This window comes from Cryptotermes secundus, unplaced genomic scaffold, assembly GCF_002891405.2.
Source record: "Cryptotermes secundus unplaced genomic scaffold, Csec_1.0 scaffold467, whole genome shotgun sequence".
NCBI classification, from domain to species: Eukaryota; Metazoa; Arthropoda; class Insecta; order Blattodea; family Kalotermitidae; genus Cryptotermes; species Cryptotermes secundus.
The window spans coordinates 167,797-181,087 of NW_019734357.1; the positions used below are offsets into that span (position 1 = coordinate 167,797).

General features: G+C 44.0%; 1 long non-coding RNA gene across 3 annotated transcripts in view; it reads right to left on the reverse strand.

Annotated features, from left to right (window-relative positions):
* Positions 1-13,291, reverse strand: part of LOC111868854 — a 240,682-nt gene that overhangs the window by 138,137 nt on the left and 89,254 nt on the right. For 2 of the 3 annotated variants that reach the window (XR_004513483.1, XR_002843577.2), the window contains one exon: positions 6,110-6,171. The exons of the other annotated variant lie outside the window; for it this stretch is intronic. This is a non-coding gene — a long non-coding RNA (uncharacterized LOC111868854). The remainder of the gene's footprint in view (positions 1-6,109; positions 6,172-13,291) is intronic. 3 annotated transcript variants of the gene reach the window in all.

A 13,291-nucleotide genomic window follows, 5' to 3' on the forward strand; every position in this document is an offset into this window, starting at 1 on the left:
AGCAGCGACTCAAGAATTTCCCAGCATTTTATGGAACTCGAAGGTTCATTACCGTGTACACAAGAGCTCTCCACTGGTCCCTATCCTGAGCCAGATCAATCCAATTAATACCATCCATAACTCTAAGGTCCAGTGATTGAGACTAGCTCTTTCTAACGGGCCCAACTGAGTAGGTCTACCCTGCGCCATCCACCTGAGGACGGAGACAGATCCGGTCTCCGAAACGTTATGGTTTTTTGTCTTATATATACCAGACGATGGATAGAGTCCAAAATAAGCCTAATAGTTCTGTACAGCATACACCATCGTCAGAATCGTTTCAAGTCTATTCATTTTAATACTCTTCATTAACCTACGCCTTGGTCTTCCCAGCGGTTTCTTTCGATCTCATAAGCCTACTTTTATATTTTTAAAATAAGGATTCTTTTTCTGTGGCGCTACAGCCCCAATTTGGGCCTAGGCCTACCTCCATGAAACTCTCCGTTTCACTTCGGTTTACTAGATCTTACACATACGGTAGGACTCCTTGGGCGAGTGATCAGCTCGTCGCAAGGCCTCTACCTGTAGACAAACACAGAAAAACGCACACAAACATCCATGCCCTGAGTGGGATTCGAACCCACGACCCCGGCTTCCGAGCGAGCGAAGACAGTGCATGCCTTAGACCGCTCGGCTACCGGGACCGGCTCTTAAAATAAGGATAGTTGGATGATAACATAAACTATGTAGGAACGTATATAAAGAACACCTACAATTTCTGTCCAAGACAGTAATATGTTGGGTTAATATGCCCAAAAATGCCACACGAATTAACCCCTTGAAGGTCGAGACAGACAAGTAATACAGTGTAGTAGAAGAAGAGTAGGTAAAAAGGAAAGTCGTGAAGAAGTGAAAGACTTTATTGTTAGGGAGAAGAAAGAGCACCATTCTGTTAGAAAGTTTCCAGGCGTCACCCGCTCGCCCTTCTGATTAGTTTAGCATGAAAGTAAAGACGTTAGAATCGTTAGAAGCAGCAGCTTGTGACGACAGGCGGGGCACATCGCTACAATTTAGCAAAAATATGGTTCTCACCTGCGCGTCTCCTTTAAAAAACAAAGAAATTAACGCTGATTAAGGTAAATAATCGCTGCTTAATATAAGAATGATACGAAACCAATAAGGACACTAGAAACTAAACTCCGTGGCTTTAGTTCGCAAGCGAACTATACCAACCGAGCGACCGCCGCTTGTCGACGAAGTTAGTGCCAACTTCAGCGTACAGAGGGTGTCGCGTGTTCAACGCAACGAATCCCCACGGCCGTTAATTTCGTTTTTCTAGACCGGCCAATAAGGACACACTGTGAGCAAAATGCAGAGCTGCATATGCATATAGTAATGCCCATGATTTAAAGGGTTAAAACTGATGAAACATGTGGCGATACTAGGAGCCGGAATAGCGACAGGCTAGCAGCTACACGACCGAGGGGTTGGAGTCCCGGTAGGGTCAAGAATTTTGTCTTCTGCAAGTCGTCCAGACCGGCTCTGAGGCCCACACAGCCTCCTATCCAATGGGTACCGGGGGTAAAGCGGCCGGGGACGTGAACGTGATCACTCACCTCCAGCTAGTGCCGAGGTCAAGAAAATATGGATATATACATCCACTCCCCCATACGCCTTCATGGCGTAGTGCTTAATTAGTTAAGCACAGGAACAACTTTACTTTACTTAACTTTATGTGGCGATACTGTTTATGTCAAGGACAGTCTTATAAAGTTTAATGAAAATCCGTCAACAAAAACAAGTTATTAAAGATACGCGTAACATTTCAATGACACACTTAAGCAAAATTAGTTACATTCACAGAAATTCACACATGGTAACAACTCGTGTAATACGAGCCTAAGTGAGAGTTGTCATTCACTGAAAGACATGCATGACCAATACATAATTATATATCATATTATGCAGTGATAATAAAGTGTCATACATGACATTTACATTGTACGAGTATTTAGTTTGTAGTTCATATGTAGTAACATGTCAGATCAATGCGGTATGCTCAGAATGTAAATAAACAAATGCCAAACGTACATAACACATAACAACATTACAATTATAAGCATAAGAAATCACACTGACCTAATGTGTTTGCAGTTTTATCAGTCACCTCCAGCAGTGGACAAATACGATTTATTCGTTATTTGCATGTTATTTAACGATGCTGAATCTATTTAAAAGACATATTTAATAAAATCAAAGGACCCTACTAATGTAAGATTTGTAAGATTTGAGGCTTTCACGGCGGTGACTATGAAGAAAGCAGTCTTCTGGGATTTGGCACCGTGTATATGTGGTGTTAACCGACGTTTCGGAGGAACGTATCGCCCCCATCTTCAGGGCAGAAGAAAAAGTATAAGAATTCTGCAAGCGACAACACCGTGGGGCGATACGTTCCTCCGAAACGTCGGTTAACACCACATATACACGGTGCCAAATCCCAGAAGACTGCTTTCTTCAATGTAAGATTTGTTTTCACGGCGCCACATCCCAGAAGACTGCCTTCTTCATCGACACCACTTATGTTTGCAGAACTGTGATGACTATGGCAAGGAAACAGATTTATATACGAGACTATACACTACGGTATACGAACAATGTGAAATTAAGAATTCAGTTCCTCGTAGAGGATAAACATCATTACGAAGTACTACTGATGTTGTAAAACACTAATTTACGTCTGTAATCTATAATGAAGCCTGTTCACAAATAGAAAGTCAATTACAATTGTAATAAAGCTAGAAAATTCCATTGAAATGAACAGGAAATTCAAAATAATAATAGTTTTCATATTTGTTGCACGTAATTCCAGAAGAAGTCACTTGTTATTCAAAACTCCCAATACAACTTAGTAGGACAGAAAATCAGGTCAAATGTTTAAAAACTTTTGTTATAACGGTGATTTGACCGGTGCATATATTAGGTTAAGCCGATCACAGTGGCTGCGCGGCCTAAGGCATGAACCGTCTTGGCCTGCTCGAACATTGGGATCATGGGTTCGTATCCCACTCGAGGCATGGATGTCTGTGTGCGATTATTCCCTCTGTGTTGTTCTGTGTGTAAGTAGCGGCCTTGCGACGGGCTGATCCTGCGTCCAGGGAGCTCTACCGACTGTATATAGGTTTAAGAAACAGAAAAAGCGGCCAAGGTCCAACAAAAGACTGTAGAGCCATAGATTAGAGTACATTAGATTAGATAGATAGACAGACAGACAGATAGATAGGTCAGCTAATTGCGCTGTAGCCATTCAAGAACAGCTCAGAAGCGCTGCCTCTCTAATTATGTAGCATCTTCCTGGGGGAATGAGAAAATATTTTGACGCGTATGTCAACTGCTAGGCAACGACTCGGTAAACACAACCCCACGAAAACGAATGCGCAGGCCACCATCGGATAACTTCCGTTTCTATGCAACGGCACCGTAAATACAATAAATGAAGCAGTTTTTCCCATGTGGTTTGCATATGTCAATTGCTGGGCAACGGACGTGATTTCCGTTGAGGTCCGACCTGAGTCTATAAAACAAGAAGCCAACAATAATCGACAGTTGGACAGGGAAGTCTCAAATCTGAGACAGTAAAATATGGTCGCGAGTCTCAAGGGACTCGGACCCGAGAAAGACTGCGCTGGCAAGGGCCAGCAGCATATATAGAATAGAGACCCGTCCTCTCGTCAGAGAGGGCGCCCCACAAAAGCAAGACCGTAAATGTCAAACAGTAATAAATATCTGGTCATGAGCCCCAGATGGGGCTCGACACCAAGACTTACTGGCTGACTGACCGACCGTCAGTCGCAGTGTGATTTCGACTTCGAATCGACAGTTGAGTTGAGAATTCATCTGTGGAGTGTTAACCAGCTGAATAATCTTCATTGTTAAGATTCGTTACCAGGAAACGTCTAGTGAAAACACTGCAGGTGAAGAGCCAATATGGAGAGCTGTGGGATTGGAACCCATGATCCCAGTGTTCGAGACAGCGAAGACATTTCATGCCTTAGACCACGCGGCCGCTATGATCGGCTTTAATTAATTAATAACATGAATAAATTTACCTTTTACCTCGCAATGTGACTTCCAAAATCAGTCCACAAACATGGGTTGAAATAGTTATAGCACCTTGTTAGTCCGTGAACCACAGGTTTTGAATTATGGCCTACATATATCAGCTTATAATTATTCAAAATTATCTGTTAATTTTAATAAAGTGACGTGCATGTTTGGGTAGGCTGAAGCAAATGATCCTTCCATGTGCACTAAAAACATTGTTTTTAACGATTTAACACGTCGCTGAGCGGTACACAATAGGAAGGAATCAGTCGGTTTTGTGAGGTTGAATTCAGAGCTGTCTGGTGCAGCCGCCAGCAAGTATGTCGAGCTGGCGCGGTATCGATTTATTGCAGACGCGAGAGAGATGGAGAGTGCACCGCTAGGGCTCAGCCCCCCTTCCTGGTGGAGCGTGGTGACGGTCCGCAGCCATATCCTCGCTATTCAGCAACAGTCATTCGGTGGAGAAATTTGCAATCGGGTCAGACCCGGCTCTAATTTCCTTGGAATTTTCTTGTTTTCATAAAGGAAAAGAAGGGTTATGAGTTCGGCTTGCTGTATTTGTCTCTGCGCCTATTTTCTTCCTTGTGGTTGCTGCGCAACGGCCAGGTCGCTAGGCAACGAATACACACGCAATTGTTGGAAGAGTCGTTTTCCACGAGACCCGTGTGGTATTAAAGAAAAGTAGGCTATTAGTTCTTCCCAGAACTTCTTACTAGTAATCGATTTTTCTGCTTCATGAAATAAAAGAACGTGTACAACGTACGCCAGAACAAAATACATACGCAGAGATCTGAACTATGGTCCATGGGAACAAATATACTCATAGAACACGATAATTAGCTAAAAACTGACTACAAACGAAGATATACGCACACAACTATTAATAAAGTTGTCACTGCGCTTAATTAATAAGCACCATGCCTCGAAGGGAAATGAAGGAGTGGGTGTATAAAGCCATATTTTCTTGAGGTCGGCACTACATGGAGATCAGTGAGCTTCACGCCACGGCCGCTTTACCCCAAGGGAAAGATCCTCCGGTAACCATTGGGTAGGAGGCTGGGTGGGTCCAAGATTCGGTCTGGATGACGTGGAGAAGAGACAATTCTTGACCCTACTGGATTTTGAACTCAGGACTTTCGGTCTTCCAGCTCGTAACCAGTCACTATACAGACTACGATACCCCTAACTATTTTCCCTCTACTTAACTATAATTAAGCACTATGCCATAAAGGAGCATCGGGAAGTGCATATATAGAGCCACATTTTCTTGACCTCGGCACTAGATGGAGGTAAGTGGTCAGTTTCACGCCACGACCACTTTATCCCAGGGGAAAAGTCACCCGGTAACCATTGGATAGGAGGCTGGGTGGGCCCCAGAGCTGGTCTGGACGACGTGGAGAAGAGACAATACCTGAACCAACCGGAACTCAAATTCCGACCACTCGGTCATCCAGCCCGTAGCCAGTCGCTATACTGAGCTATCCCCAGATGTCAGAAACATACTTTTTTTTTATTTAACTCCAATAATTATACAATCTATCCATTAAGTGTGGATAATAAGTACATTTTGTGGTTAATTTACATATAGCAAAAGGAAAGAGAGTACTTGACGTGGTGAGCATATTCCAATGAACATGCTCAATACTTATTTTAACTCCTTAGTAATATGCAGTTAAGTGTTGTATTATTCGAATCTGGTGGGCAGATCTGATGGTTTAAATCTGTTTAGCCTCCTGATTTCACCTTCGTCGTCGAGTAGTTTTTGTGCCAAGTCGTTAGGATGGGCTTGGAGTCTGATTTTATACTTTTTGCTGTTTTTTTTATTTCCTCTCGTACTGTTGGTACATTTAGGTCCTTGTGTAGTACCGTATTCGGCACAGAAACATACATGAGGTTTGGAAGAGAACTGAAAGGAAGTAACTCCAGGATAAAGTGCAGAATGAGGCAATTGGAGAAGATTTTGAAGCAGGAAAACAATAAAGGTCGGATAGACGAAAGACGACATATGATATGGGAGAACACTGCTTACCACGCCGGGCAGTCGAATGAGGTCCAGTCGGGCGCCGCAAACAGGGATAGACCACGACGAATCTGGAAAGAAGATACAACGGAGTGAATAAGTGAATGCGACCTCTCGCGAGAGATGGAAACTTGGTGCCAGGAACTCTGAAACGGAATTAAACCTCGAGGAAGAAAAGAAGACGTATGGTTGGTAGCTGTATGTTGTGACCGAAGCAGATGTTCATGGGTTCGAAAGCAGGATAGTGTGTTTGATCATGTAACTTGATAAGATGGTAAAGATATCCCTGTATCAGGCCGTGGAAGCTGAGAGGTTTGTGAGGCGTCGAGGCTCCCACGTTTTCTACATAGTCTCACACAATTGACCTAATCCTTCCAGCCGCACTATGGCCCTGGGGTCGATTCAGCCTCTAACAGAAATGAGTACCAGGAGCCTTCCTGGTTGTGAAGGGCGACCGGCGCGTAAAGCTGACGTCACCGCCATCTGTGAGCCAATTGTGTAGAAAATTTTGGAGCCTCGACGTCTCCTCTATAGGCCTCCAAGGCCTCTTACAGGGAAAGCTTCGCCTATGTAACTTTATAATAAGAAAAAATCTAAGCCTATGTTTGTTTCACTACGTGTATGTATGCATGTTGTCCCAGGACAGATGCTCCCTCCTCGATGTAAAACAGATATTTCGGGGCCAACGAAATAATACGTGTACTTTTTTTTTCTTGGCACTACAGCCCCAGTGGGCCTAGGCCTACCTCCATGAACTTCTCCGAATACGTGTATACAGAGCAAAATTATATCTGCATTTAATTAAATAGGCGTCAAGCCATGAAGACGTATGGGGGAGTTAAGGTATACCTCCATCGTTGTTAACCTCGGCATTAGACGGAGATGAGTGGTCATCTCTACGCCCCGGCCGCCTTACACCTGAGGAAACAGCCCTTGGTGTTGGCTAGACCCCAAAGCAGGTCTAGACACCATGGAGAAGAGCACTGAGACAAAGTTACTGAGGCTGTTAACACTCGAAGCTTGCTCACCAACCTGATCTTTCTGTTTTTTCTGGAAGACTGTACGAGTCCCTTCCAGGCATTTCGGCACGTATATCGCAATTGGTGATGAAAGCTAGTAATGTTGCATTTGGGGAAATAGGGGCTATCGAAATTCACGCGACATGCACGGCGACTAATTCACTGGGAATGTTTTACCACTGACGACAGGTGTTGGTGCGACGCGATCTGCAGAGGCATCGGACACCTAATTTTGTCCTTTGATCATGTACCATGATGACACCGTTACTGACTGTTCGATTTTCAATGTTCCGAGTACAGCAAAGCTCCTATTTGCATTTCTCTTTTTCTTGCAACCAATACCCGTCTGCAGACGGTTTCTGTAGAGACTTGATACTCCAGTGTGACTGATATTATATTATTTACTTGCTTCAGGATATTAATTAGCGCAGAACTAGGCCAGCCAGGCTTCCTGGTAATGTAGCATGCTCGTCTGTATGCAAGAGTCAGAATCTGTTTTGGTTAACACGATGTTTCAATTTGACTTCTACTGTGTTCGCCTCATCATTTTAATTGGCGCTAGAACCCTGGGTGTGGGTCTTGGACAATTCCATGGGTTCTTTTCAGTAACGTTTTTCCCGGGGTGGTGTCGTTAGTCACACGCCCAATCCCCAACCTGGACGACCAGGGAATACAATTCATCTGGCCCCTACTCTTTTACATGTCTGGCATGGGTAACCATACCAGGAGCTTCTGCCAGCATAGCTCTCCGGGTCACTGGGGCGAGCAAACAACTCCACGATAAGGCGGCAGTCCTCGAGTACTCCTTTCACTAAAACTTCAATATTTCTCGAAAATAGTTATATGGACAAGTAAACGCGGAAGCCTCATATTTATGAAAAACAGATTGGTAATCATATTCTGGCCGGTCACGGTAGCTGAGCGGTCTAAGGTATGTACTGTCTTCGCTCGCTCGGAAAAAGGGATCGTGGGTTCGAATCCCACATAATGCATGGATGTTTGGTATGTGTACGTGTTTGTTCTGTGTTTGTGTTTTCCTGTGTTTAGGTAGAGGCCTTGCGACAGGCTGATCACTCGACTAAGGAGTCCTACCGTCTGTAAAAGTGATCATGAAACTAAAAATCAGAGGTCAGGGCCCACGGGAGCCGTAGAGCCAGCGAAAAAAATGAATATAAGTTGCTGCTTTGGAAAAAAGATTAAATTTTCGCTTAAAAATGAATTATATCCTTAATCCAGAGAAATGCTAAAATGCGAGTCTTTCTCGGACTAACTAATTAACTGTACTGAGCACAGGCCTCCTTGAGAAGCTGATGGTGACTCAGCTTGTCAAGAAAATCCACACCGTTTATGGATACCCGAAAGTTTATAACCATGTTCACAAGGGTCCGCCACTGAAACTTATCGTGAGCCAGCTGAAACCAGGCCATACTCTGGAATCCTATTTATTTAAAACACAGTTTAATACTATTCGACCATCTATGTCTAGGTCTTCCAAGTGTTTTTTTCCTCTGTATTTTCCAACTAAAATTTGGTAAAAAAAATCCCATTTTCCTTGTGTGTGTTATGTAACCTGCCACATCCCATCCTCCGTCTTTTCATCGCACTAATAACGAAGCAAGGAACATAACGACTTTCTGAACTCGCCCTCGGCCAGCAGCCTCGTCAGTACAGCAGCGAGATCTCAATGCGTCAAGTGCAACAAATGCGACATTTAAGTAGATCGTAATGGATTCTGACGATGCCGTATAACACTCAGAATTATTGGCGTTTTGGACGGTATTCTAAAAATCTAAAGAACACAACGTTTCGGAAACTAAATCTGTTTCTGTCATCATGTGAGGGGGTAGGATACACTCATCACTGTGTTAAATGGTTGGGATTAGCTCTTCCTAACTGACCCAACAGAGCAGATGTCTCCCATCCCCTCACCTGAGGACGGAGATAGATTCAGTTTCCGAAACATTATGTTCTTTTAGCCTAGTCAGTATAATGACTGGCTACGGGCTGGACGAGAGGGGTCAGAGTTCGAGTCCCGGTAGGATCAAAAATTTTCTTTTCTCCACGTCGACCATACTGGTTCTTGGGCCCACCCAACCTCCCATCCAACGTGCCCCAGGAGCTCTTTCCCCTGTGGTAAAGCGGCTGGGGCGTGAAGCTAACCGCTCACTTCCAATTAGTGTCGAGGTCAAGAAAATGTGGCTCTATACATCCACTCCCCATACGCCTTCATGACTTAGCGTTTAATTAGTTAAGCGCAAGGACAACTTTACCTTTACGTAATGCTCTTTAGAATAATGGAAGATGGACAAAGTCCAAAAACCCATTAATTCCGTGTCATACACCATCGTCAGAACCCTCCAGACTTTAGCCCCGAACCCACTTGTTCATACAGTACGAAATGTACTGCTGACAGTATCCGAGGGGTCATGTCGCAGTTGTAGCGCCTTTACAGAATATACATAAACCTAATTGGTGAAATTGCCGGTCACGGTAGCCGAGCGGTCTAAGGCATGTACTGTCTTCGCTCGCTCGGAAGCCGGGATCGTGGGTTCGAATCCCACTCAGGGCATGGATCTTTGTGTGCGTTTTTCTGTGTTTGTCTACAGGTAGAGGCCTTGCGACGAGCTGATCACCCGCCCAAGGAGTCCTACCGTATGTGTATGATCTAGAAAAACCGAAGTGAAACGGAGAGTTTCATGGAGGTAGGCCTAGGCCCACTGGGGCTGTAGCGCCACAGGAAAAAAAATGGTGAAATTATGCAATTTATACTGGCCAAAAATAACGCAAATTCACCCGGCATGTATCCCAATGACGCATTAGGCCATACAGACCGGTTATTCATAACAGCAGAACCTAGTAAATGATACAAAGTAGTGGTCTATGTTCTTCGCACTCACACCATAAAATTTAATTAGTGAAGGAACGGGTTTCATGGTTTAGGTTTGTTTATAAAACTCTGTGTGGCTAACGACCAGCTCAGCGCGTAGAAACTCCCCTGCAATCAAGCACTTCCATTAGGACATGAAAACGTGCCAAGTTCATAACTGAAAATGGTCCGGTAAATAAACGACAAAAGTACGTGTATATGTAAGATTTGAGGGTCTTATGGCGGTTAAGGCCGCGCGGTCTAAGACATGAACCGTCTTCGTCCGCTCAAACACTGGGATCGTGAGTTCGAATCCCACCTGAGGCATGGAATCCGTGTGTGTTTATTTTGTGTTTGTGCAGGTGGGAGCCTTGCGACGGGCTGATAACCTCTCCAAGGATTCCTACCGACTGTGTAAAAAGATAAAGAAACTGAAAAAGCGGTCAAGGCCCAAAAAAGGGCTGCAGAGCATAGACAGATGGCAGTGATTACGGCGATAATTGTCATGTGGTATGTGCTGCCGTGTAGTCTGCTACACGTCCTCTTCTAGCCCGAAGATGAAAGAAGAATATTCTTCAGAAACGTTCTTAAAATTATACCCGACTATGTTGTGTCCCATTCCAAAAGACAGTCATATTTATGCAAACATGTGTTCATGTATGGTTCTTTTAACGTCACAACGTTAATTTGACGAACCATGAATGTATGTATACTTACTTTCNACCACTGTGATGGGCAGTATTATTATTATTATAATATAAATTGCCACATTTTTGTATTTTGTTTATGTGTGTTTTATTTTATTTACTGATACTCACTTTTTTATTAGCCTTTGGGCCGTTAAGTTAGCACGTAAGTAAATAAGGACTGAATTCAATTAAATAACCAGGCGCGTATACAGCCTTATTTAGGCTTATCCATGATTTGGAACAACTGAAACAAGGAGAGCATTAAAGAACTGAAATAACTGCCCACTCACAGACAGTGCTGCCATCTAAACATCTGGTCGACACTTTCACGTCTCAACGCATCTTGAGCCTAGTTAAGCATTTAGCGACCTCACACCACCAGCCGTCCGTCTCACTTGTGGTAGGTCAGGAACCAAAGTCTTGAGAGGTTTCTGAATGCTATTAACTTCCAGACACAACAACTGCAACGCCATTAAAAGGACCAGAGTGAGGGAGATAGAGCCTTTTGTCCCAGTTTACCGCCCCTCAAGGTGTTACTCGTGCAGACAATGAAAAGATAATGAATGGATGGCCACAAGCAGTCGCGTATATACTACACATGTGTACAATACAGAGAGGGCGATGCAGGATCAATGGACCCGACACGACAAGGTGAATCTTCTGCCTGCTCAATCTATTTTCTGTCGAAGGTTATGTTGCTAGATCTGGCCTCTGGGTTCCGTGTAAGGGGAGGTAAACGGCAAGACGTTAGCAAGGTACTTGTTGCAGCTTAATTGCGAGAGGGAAGAAGGGTGAAACAGTATTATCCAATTTGTTTGCTTAACCAATACACACTCTGCACCTTGGTAGACTTGACAAGATCTACAGAGCATTCTGTCGAGTACGGCCAGGTCGAAAACGCAACAGCCTTATATCTATGAGAGCTGGCATAACTCAGTCCGTATAGCGATGGACTAAGGGCTCGACGATCGGGGTTTGATTCCCGGCAGTAAGTAAGTAAAGGTATCCCTGTTAACAGGCCGAGGAGGTCCATAGGGTTGTGAGACGTCGAGCCTCCAACATTTTCTAGACAATCGGCTCATAGATGGCGGTAAGGTTGTCAGCCTTACGTGCCGGCCGCCCTTTACCCCCAAGAATATTCCTGGTACTCTTTTCTTTTAGAGGTTAAGTCGACCCCAGGGCCATAATGTGGCCGGAAGGATTAAGTAAATTGAAAAAATTCCAACTCATCGGGATTCGATCCTGCGACTTTCCGGCTTGTAGCATAGTGCCTCAACCAACGGCAGTGGTAAGAGATTCTAGTCTTCGAGACCGACCCTGGGGTCCACCCACCAATGCGTACTCTGTGTCCTACCCTTCTTTCCTCCTTGAATTCTTCTTCAGCTTCACGGGTTGGGCATTTAGGGCCGTCACATCCGCATAAGAACTCTTATATCATTCCATTTTATTTTGGGTCTTTTCACGTTCCTTCTTTCAGAGGGGGGGGGGTTATTCGTATATTTAAATGCCCTAGTTACAGCTTATTAGGCTGCGCCATAGCTCAAACGGTTAGTTGCTGGCTTCCCACCGCGGCGGCCCGGGTTCGATCCCGGGTCTGGTCAAGTGGGATTTGTGGTGGACAAAGTGGCGCTGAGGCAGGTTTTCGCCGAGCACTTTGGTTTCCCCTGCCAATCTTCATTCCACCAATTGCTCCACAGTCACCCTCATCTAACATCTGGGGTTTAGTCCCACCCCACTATCAATAAAAAAATACAGCTTATTAACTGAGGAGTAAAGATTGTTAAGTTCCTATTATGAAATTTTATCTCCTGTAAGGGGACACTGCCTCCTTGTTAGGTCCAAATTCTATCCCCAACACTTTCTCTTCACATGCCATCATTTCAAGCTATCCTTTTAAAGTCTGTGACCAAGTTTCACAGGCGTACAAAACAGCAGATAAAATTATAGTTATGTAAGGTAAAAGTATCCCTGTACCAAGCCGTGGAAGCCAATAAGGTTGTGAGACATCGAGCCTCCTACATTTTCTAGACAATAGGCTCACAGATTGTGGTGAGGTTGTCAGCCTTACACGCCGGTTGCCCAATACCCCCAGGATGATTCCTGTGAGAAGCTGAGTCGACCCCAGGGTCACAGTGAAGCTGGAAGGGTTATGCTAATTGAAAAAATTCAATGATCTCGTTGTGAATCGAACACGCGACGTTCCGGCTTGTAGCATAGTGCCTCAACCAACTACTCTAGCGCGTGCCCCTACCGTTATGTACATGTAAGTGTTTATAGTACGTAATACTGTATAGAGCATCTTCGTTGCACAAAGTTTTGAATCTCACAGATGATTCATATTTATTTATATAGCACGCACTACATGTTTCGACCTCAAACGAGTCATCTTCAGGTGCTGCAAGTTGCTCACATGCCATTATCAAATTACAACGCAAACATCCCTATTTTTATAAATAGTTCGTACAAGTCAGTTTCTATTCAATTCACAAACTAGACATATAACCTAGACATTGGTTAAATTAACAATAAAAAAAAGAATAAAAATCGTACATGTGATACTATAGACAACAATAGGTTAAACCTAATTTAACAATTAGGTAATCTTAAATCCACGATT